Genomic DNA, 9,429 nt, shown 5'->3' with positions numbered 1-9,429 from the left:
GACATATAAAATGGAAACTTGACATGACTTTGGTTCACTTAGAAACACAGGCCTAAACCATACAATATCCATATGAAACAATAAAAATCAATACAAAATAATATCAATACAAAATAATATCAATACAAAAATCAATACAACAGTAAGAATCAATACAAACCTAATAATTATACAATATAAAACAGTGGATATCCAAAACCAAAAACTTGCTATCAAAATAAAAATGTTTAAAGCTTATCCTACACCTTAGCTTACTTACACTTATCTATAGGGAAAAGAGAGGGAGAGAAAAAGTCAGAAATGGTTGGGGAAAGGGGAGGGAATGAATTTTAAAATAAATAAAAAAGAAAAACTGGGGGTTTTGCTACACTGCCCCAGGCCCTGGCCCCATGCTGTCACTACTTTGTGATCGCAACCTTGTCCTAGATAGTGGAGCCAGGGCTGGCAGCAGTAGTAACACTAGCAGCAGCAGCCAGAAGGAGCCGCTGTTGCTGGGAAGTGGAGTCTGGCTGCTGTATTGCCCCAGCCCCATTATGTGCTTGGGGATGGCAGGATTGGCCTCCTGCACATGCCACAGCCCAGGCTTCCCTCCATATCTGGGGCATGAGGCCCAAGGGACCTGACACAGGCCAGATAAAATCCTTTGGTGGGCCAGATCCGGCCTATTTTACCTGCTCCTGATTTAGTTTCACAGGTATGCTAGGACTATTCTGAGTCCCAAACTAGCTTAACTACAAAATAATATAAAGCTTAATTTACAGCTTTTTTCAGCCAGAGGTGGCTCGGTATCACCAGAACATACTGGAGAATCTAGTTTCATGTATTTAAATAAGGAAAAAAGCAGATCGAACCCCTTGCAAGAAGATTGGGAGAAAGGGTCTAGCAGAACTGTGATGTTCAAATGATCAGACCTAAAAGATAAAGACAAAATATCTTTGTCTATGAATCTAGGACATTATGAATCTATGAAAATACCAAAAGCAGCAACAGGAAACAAAAAATAACATATAAATCCCAGTGACTTATTTATACCTGAAACCTTAATCCCTGTGCAAAAGCAAGTAGGAGAGTCTGGTGCCAGTGACAAATACGTTATTGCAAAAGCAATAGAGGCTATGATTTGATATTCCACAAAGATGAAATCAATGCATATTAAAGATAGATAGATAGATAGAATATACATTTTGGGAAATGAAAGAGGTGGAGAAATCACCAGATAAAATACAGCAGGCTGCACCTGGCTCAAGAACTCAAAGTGAATAGGATATATGAAAGGTAATAATATTAAAAGCTTTGTTATAATATAATATAATATAATATAATATAATATAATATAATTTTGGAAGGAACTAAAAAAATGGCAAAAATGCAGAAGGATCAGTCATTAGTGATAATTGTGGCTTCTGATGTTAACTAATGATCCAAACCACTAAGAAACTTACTGTAGACATTGGATTTAGGATTAATCCATACCTGAGAGCATTATTCATAATGTTAGTGTTGTCAGTATACTTTAGGTCAGCCAACTTGATTGCTGATGATAAGGGGCAGCTGCAAAGCGTGGTGCTATCAGCAGCTATTTTTCACCCTCCTTGATCCTACAATAAACAGAACAGTCTGGAATAGAAGTCTTTTATAATGGAAACACGTCTTGAATGGTCTATAAGTAGTTCCCTTTCCCATCTATGTAGGGAAGATTTTTCCCCCTCTCAATACTTGTGGAGCTGAGTCCTAGAAAAGTTTTCCTGCACACACACTGTTCTGCAGCCTCGCTAAGCAGTGCAACTTTGCATCTTTACTAGTACCTTTGGTTATACATTTTGAATTTTGTATTTTGATTTTTATTGTTCACAGATATCAGTGAAATCTAAAGCTCTGAGCAAGTCTTACATTGATTTTATTGGAGCCAGGATTTCACCATGTATGTCCTATTTTTTGTTTCAGCTACTATGCCTAAAGACTCATAGACCTCTATCTATGCAATTTATTCCCTGTATATTAAAATACAGTTTGTGAGCAACGAGGGAGATTGACAAAAACATAAATGGTCATTGGCCATATAACTATTTGTGCCTTTAAAATTCTCTCCCAAGGTCTTCTTCTCTACTTCTTTATGGTTTCTATGATTTCTCAAGCTGTTTCTACAAAAGGCTGATATAGACAGGCCCAGTGTTGTTTTGAAAAGTTATGGGTTTCCCTTCTCTGTGTCCTGACTTTACTAGAAATGTTTCCTTTACCCTAGCCTCTCAGATCAGTTGGTAGACTTGTGTATGAGCTAATCCTTTTTTCTCCCCAGGTATGGTGCAACATTAATTTGTAAGAATAATATATTGGCTGTAACTAAAAAAGTTTGTCAGGTCCATTCTGTGCAGCTAAACTTTCCTCTTTGTCACTTTCTTGTTTCTGTTAATTTTTTTTCTGATATAATTAATTTTAGTTGGGGGTGGGGTTAAAAAATATTTTTTTATCTTTACCCCTCCTAGAACTTGTGAAATCAACATCTTGAAAATAAGAGTGTCTTGTAATTATTATTGATTGACATAGCATTAATTACACAAGCTGATTAGGACCATTCATTTTCTCCACTTGAAAATTATTCATTTGTCAAACAGGATTAATGATAAAGTTGAGATGTCTTTTACTAAAAAAGTTAGGAGTTATGGTTCTAATTTATATGTAAGAACTGTTTCAGTGAGCAAAAAAGGGTTATGGGATTTGTACCAAACTGTCTTATCCCAAAACTGGAACAAACACAACAAAACAAAAACATTTTAACTTTCCAGTTATGGAGGTGATAATTTTTAATTGATTTAGCATAGCTAAACAGCTGTAGGTTTATAGCTGAATTCTCAGCTATGATCTAACCCTTTTCTAATGCCTTGGCATTGGGAACAGATTAGAGGCAAAAGAGGGGAATATGGCCAAAGTACTGTCCATAGCTTCTTGGTAGCTATTCCCAACCAGTATCCTATAAAGCAGTCATGAATGGGCAGAGAAGATGGGGAACAACAGACGATTTGACAAACAAATTTTCATTAGCCACTAAGCATTTCCAGCTAGCTGAGATTAAACTAGGAATAAATCAGGACTGCATTTGTCATTCAGATATCAGAGTGATACAAGAAGTACTGTTGTTTCCATCTAGAAGTTGTTCAATTACGCTATGTGATTGATCATGTCAGGACTGCTCAGGGTCAGTCATTAAAGGCATCCTTGAACATGACAGCATTTCTCAGAGGAGCAGGAACACAGTAGAATTGGGATAGGGGATGGTTATTACAAAATAACTAAGTTAATATTTGATATATTTTCCTCAAGGAAATCAAAATTAGGAAAATTTCTACCTAAGACTGAAAAGGATTTTTTAGCATGATGACAGGACCAGACTTCCCTAGGGTTCATTAAGGCCATCTGACATATCAAATGAATTGTTTAATGGATTGCAAATATAGTGATTCCATCTGAATTCTATAAGCAGGCGGTATCAGTATCCTCAGACGAAAGGGAGGATGCTGAGCTTCAAAGCTTAACGGGCAAAAAATGACCATATTATAGATCTGATGGCCTGCCTAGAATATTACATTATGCAATGTTGTGGCCTGAAAATTGTGCACAATCACTGCTAACAAATGATGTCACAGATGCAGAATCGCTCTGAATTTAACACTTTCTGCAAAATAGATAAAAACTTCATTATTCTCTTTATAAGGGAGATTTACCAACTAGCTGGAAATAGCTTCAGTGTTTCCAATTATAAAGCTCCCAAACCCAAGACTTCCTGGAATATTATAAATATTTGCAAACAAAGTGGTAGAGCCTTAAACTTGTTACAAAAGGTAAGATCTTGTCCCTGCACATGTTCACAAGTGTAGGTGCTCCAGATGAGTTCTGTTGAATTATGCATATATTTATGGAATTACTTATGTCACCTTTTTCAGGATAGCGTTCTCAGGACATGACTTTGTTGGTCAATAACTTTTCTTTAAAGCCACATAACTTCCTGTTTCCAGGCTGGTTGGAAACATCTAGAAGGACTAGGCAGGAAAGAGGTACACACTATCCACAGCTGCTGCTGCCATAGTCCTAGGCTGAGCCCAGCTACCCATGAAACCTGTCTGGACCTGGGAAGGAGTGTCTCTGGGTAACACCAAGATGAGCTGGGAAGAGCAGCAGCAGTGGATGGAGGAGGGGGGACTAGGAGGGTAGAATGGGAGGGGAGGAGAGGAGAAGTGCCATTGAGCATGGAGGGAAGGGAAGGCATGTGGAGAGGTAGAAGGATTTTTACCTGCTTTAGGGACTTAAAAAAAAGGTCCAGTGTGGTTAAAAAAATGAGGTGTCCATCACAGACCTCCGCTACAGTCATAATTTTATTTTAAGTAGAGGAGGCACCATTGAGATGACCTCGTTTTATTCTTTTGCAGGACAAACTATTTAATCCAGTAATTTCTGTATTAAGCACATATCATGTAACTGAATGACAGGATACTTCTCTAGAAGAAGATGCTATCTGGATGTGAAGACATCAATGGATGGAGAATCCACCATATAGCTTAGTAAATTGTCCTTTATGTTAATTATCCTTATTGCAAAGAATGTTCACCTCGTCTTGAGCTTGAATACCTCCAGTTTCACTTTCCAGCCATTAGAGTTTGTTTTACTTTTGTCTGCTAGATTAAAGAACTCTTTCTATCAGAAATCTATATAGGTTATTATATATATCCCATTCTGCTTGTCTCTTAATCTTCTCTTTGATAAGCCAAATATGTCTCATTTCCTAATCCTTTCATAAGATGATTTCATAAAGGTTTTCAGGATCTTGAGTAATTCTTGTAAGTACATATTTTTTAACTCTTTCCAGTTTTTTCCCCATGCTTTTTTCAGTCTGTTGTGTTGTCACCTGGTATGGTCTGGGTCCATTTCTCCATGGGGTGTGGTGTGTATGCGCCATTGGGAAGGTGTCTCTAGTGATGTGGCTGTCCGTAATTTTCCAGTGGATAGCTTTCTCTTTCCTGCCATGACTTGATGGGATGCTTTGCTTTTTGAGAGCTGGCGTGTACTGACAGCTGCCTTCCAAGAGTCTCACCCTGGATCTTCAGAGGGATGCTCCTTCTCCTTACACCCCCTCCTGTACCATATCAGTTGTCAACAAGAAGTAAAAAGACACCTTTGGTGAACAACTTAGGCTGGTGCGTAGTTGATACATTAGATGTGTTGTGGTTCCACCCATACAGGCTGTACACACTTGATGAAGCCAGTTGCTTCTGACCCCAGTCAATCAAAATTTTGACTTTAGGCTTTGGTCCAGATACAGTCTCTTGTCCACAGGCCCTTCATGGCTAGCAACAAATGGGTCTTACTCCAGGACCACTCAGGCTCAGTCCAACCAAAACAAGTGTCTGGGAAAGAAAGTGAAGAAAAATACTCAAAAACAGGCAAAAAAATCATAGTCCCCAGTAACCTACTGCCTGGAGCAATAAGCAGGTGGACCACTGAGTCCTGTCTTAGCTGGCCCTCTTAGGGGGTGGGGTATACCAGCCCTTAGTCCAAAGCAATAGTCCTAGGTCCCCTCTCCCAGTTCATGGGATTTTTCTAAGGAAGCTAGAGGGGGCAAAAAGAAAACCCCCACAGAGCATGCAAAAAACCCCACCTGAATAAAGCCCCAGAAACAAAGTGGTTCACTGACTGCTTACTCACTGGCCCTAAGCCTTTGCAGCTGAGTGACTTTAATCTTCATCACCAAGTCATGGCCTTGTCTCTCTCCAAGTCCATAGCCTTCAGTCTTCTTTTGCAGCATGCTGCTGCTGCACTCACTTGCATTGTTTGACAATCCTCCAACTGTCGCTTGATGCTGTGGACGCTCCTCTCCGCTTGTCAGAGAACTTCTGTTCCTGTACCCATCCTGGGAGTGCTTTACCTCTTAGTCCACTGATGTTCTCCATCTGCTTCCACTTCCCAGGGCCTGAAAACGCTCATTGAAGGCTCCCTTCTCCAATCCGGAAGGAGCACCAGCTTTGAAAATGCTGTGGTGCCATCCTGGCCAGAGCCCTGACCTCCACGTCTCTCCAGGTAAGTCCTGCTGTCCCCATGGCCCCATCTTCCACCCAGTGTTCCTCTTTCACTTCCCCACAGAGTCTTTGCCCAAAAGCACACAGAGAACCATCTTCCTTTCTAACTTTCCTAATTTCTATCTTATCTTCTATTCCTGAAATTTATGTATTTGTTATCTTACCATAATGCAAAGAGCCCTAGGAAAATTAATAGAAAATAATCTTTTTTTTCCCTTCAAATTATCCCTTACAATATTAACTACTTCTGTGTTGTTCTAGTGGCAGGGCATTAGTAGAGTTCTTGTGTCCTGAGCTTTTCCCCTGGCTTTTACCTGTGGTATGTTACAGAGTGTTCTTGGTGTTCTGGATATTGTTCCTTGTAGTTGTGGGTGAAGGTTTGAAGTGACTATTATGGGACACGATTATTGAGAGGACTGAAAAACCCCTCCAGTTCTATGTTCCTCACTATCATTCACAAGAAGAACTTGGTCCCATTCAACCCATTGTTTTTAGTTTAATACCACCTCTAAGATTTCCTGTTAGAGAGTTTAATATTATGGTCAAATTAATGTATTGCCTTGGTCTTGAAGTAGGAAAAGAGGAAAATGGCAGTTTAGAAAGCTGAAAAGCACCGTAAGGAGATCTACCCTGTATCTTATACAGATTAATTTCACCCCTCTGAGTGTTTGTCATCTTTAAATGTTTTGGACTGATGACACTGCATTTACCATTACAATGTCACATCACTCTGGGAAACATAAGCAGTTTTCAACATGCCAAGGCAGCTTTAAATATTGTTTTCTTCCTCTGTTTGCTACCTAATTTTGTTAGCTTGGAGGTGTTTGTTTTATTTTTTACTGACATTAAGTTGGCTGTGCCAAGGTTTTAACTATGTGATTTATTTTCTCTCTTTCAGTTTTGCTAGTAATAATTTTTTTTTTTCGCATTGTATTGTACCAGATTAAAATTCAGTACAAAGGGAGATAAATTCAATATAGCATGTCTGAAGGAACAATAATTCTTCCACTAGTATGACTGCATTGGTGAAAGGAATTGGCATAGAAATTTGAAGTCCATATTAAAAAAGAAGTTCTGTTAAATGTTTTCCTGTACATTATCAGGGGAAACAATGAGAGGAGAAAGGTTAAGTAGATTTGTGTTTTCTTACTTATGCTGTTTATTTATAATTTGAGTTTCTCAACTCTGGAGGAGGAAAATAGGGTGGCTATTGGCTTCATTTCTTGTTTATTTTGATTTTACACTCTCTGGTTTTCACGTATGCTGCTGCTGCTTTTAGATTTCCAGTCCCAACCTGCTGAGGCCCAAATGTGAGAACTGATGCTTGCTTAAGAGTATGAACAAGAAATACAAAATAATTATTCATATGGGTGGCATAAAATGGTTTGGGAATTATTTCTTTTTGCCAATAACTCTTTGTATAATATTATTTACTTGTTTAATTTTTACACAACTTTTTAGCATTGATAATTTTCAACAGGTAAAATAAGGTGACACCATTTTTATAGGTAGCATTTGAGAGATATGATTATGAGTCTGTACTTAGTTACACAAACAATTTTATATGCATGAGTTGTCCCACTGGCTTACAGATATCCTTTTAAGTACATGTTTGCAGAGTGTAGCTTACAAATATATAAGAAACATCAGTTTGAACTGAAATTAAAAGAAATGGTAAAACTCCTGACTTTTATTTATAGTATGTTAGAATTCCTAATAAGTTTGTAAAATAGAAAACTTGAAATGTTGCACGTATAATCAACCATATCTCTTTAATCATTTTAAGTGTCCCTATCACTCTAGGGAGTATAACTAAATCTCCCTCACACACTTTTTGCTTACAAAATGGAAGCATTAGAATGGAGACTAATGTCTGTACTGAGTTACCGTTGTCTCTCTTTAATGATGTCATTGTAGATCTAATAGGCATTCCACACAGGCAGTGTGACAGTGAGAAATACTTTGCCGTCTTGCTGTATGAAGCATTGGATAAGCTGAATGGAATACCTTTTTCCGCTGAATGTGGGAGCACTATCCTATCATCATTCACCATAAGGGTGAAAGAGAATAGAGAGAGTGTTAATTATTTGAATAGGTTTAATCTCCATAGTGAATATGATCAGAGGGCTTCACAGAGTGTTGAATTAGAGTACTCCTTAATTTGTAAGCTAAAACATAATGCTTTTAAGCTACACATATTGCACATGTATGCCTCAACCTTAACTAGCAGTGGCCCCAGGATTCTCTTTAGAAACAATTCCCACTGTTAGAGAAATTGAGAGAGAGACTTTCAATGAAACTCAAGGGATTTGAAAATTATGCCCAAATCCACAAGGCAGCTTTGAAAATTTCACCCTGAAAATTGGAAGGATTCGTCTGTGTGGCTAGTATCATTCAAAATATACAGATGAATTAATATTAGCTATGTGGTGCATTTGAGTGTACAGTCTTGTGTGTGGGGGAATTGTATCCCTTCTCACAGTAGCTGGAATTTCTTTCTTCATAAGAGGAATAGAAATGAATGAATTAAACATTAGACACTGATGCCATGTTATAACAGCCGGTTTGCAATTGAAAATGTAGCATGTGACTTATTGTTGATTTTTACTGTTATCTGAAAAACTCCTGTAGCTTGGAATCCTATGGCAGCTGTTACTGATTCTCATAAAGAGGCCAGTGCTTCTTTTGGTCTGATTTTCTAAACCCCCTCATAATTTCATCTTGACAGATATTATGAATGGTTGGATTATCAAATCTATATCTGTGAAATACCCTTTTATCAGCAAGGTTGATGAATGATTGTTTTTGATATGAAGTTCTTTCTGGGAAGGGAGAAGTATACCTCCTTGTGTAGAGTCCTTTTTATCTAGCAGATTTATCTAATCTGATTGGAGGAGCTATTTGTGGCCCTTTAAATGTCAAAAGGAAAAGTGGTATTTCAGATGCTGGATTAGTTGATTGATATGCTGTTGCTCCAAACAGGGAAGCAATGTGCTGAGAGAGCCCATTGTTTGTGATTTACAGAATGGAGATTAAGTAAATGAATATCTGCCTGTAGGCAACTCTTAATAGTTGCCACTGCTTTTCTCTCTGTCTTGACACTGACCATCTGAACTGGCTCAAGGTAAGTCAAGTCTTACTATAATCTGGCACTTACATTAATGTATTCTTTAATGCTAATTTGAATCAAAATTAGTTTTACCTTGGTTCATGAAACTCCATTGAACATGCCAATTTTCCAAGCACTCAGGAAACTTAAGAAACACCTAAATAATGCTTCCTGCGTGATCTTAATTTGTCCGTTGGTGGAATGACACACAGACACACGCTATTTTTTTCCTTAGCAAACATGTCCCATTCTGTT

Source organism: Alligator sinensis, unplaced genomic scaffold (genome assembly GCF_000455745.1).
Source record: "Alligator sinensis unplaced genomic scaffold, ASM45574v1 scaffold649_1, whole genome shotgun sequence".
Taxonomy (NCBI): domain Eukaryota; kingdom Metazoa; phylum Chordata; order Crocodylia; family Alligatoridae; genus Alligator; species Alligator sinensis.
This window is presented reverse-complemented; position numbering follows the sequence as displayed.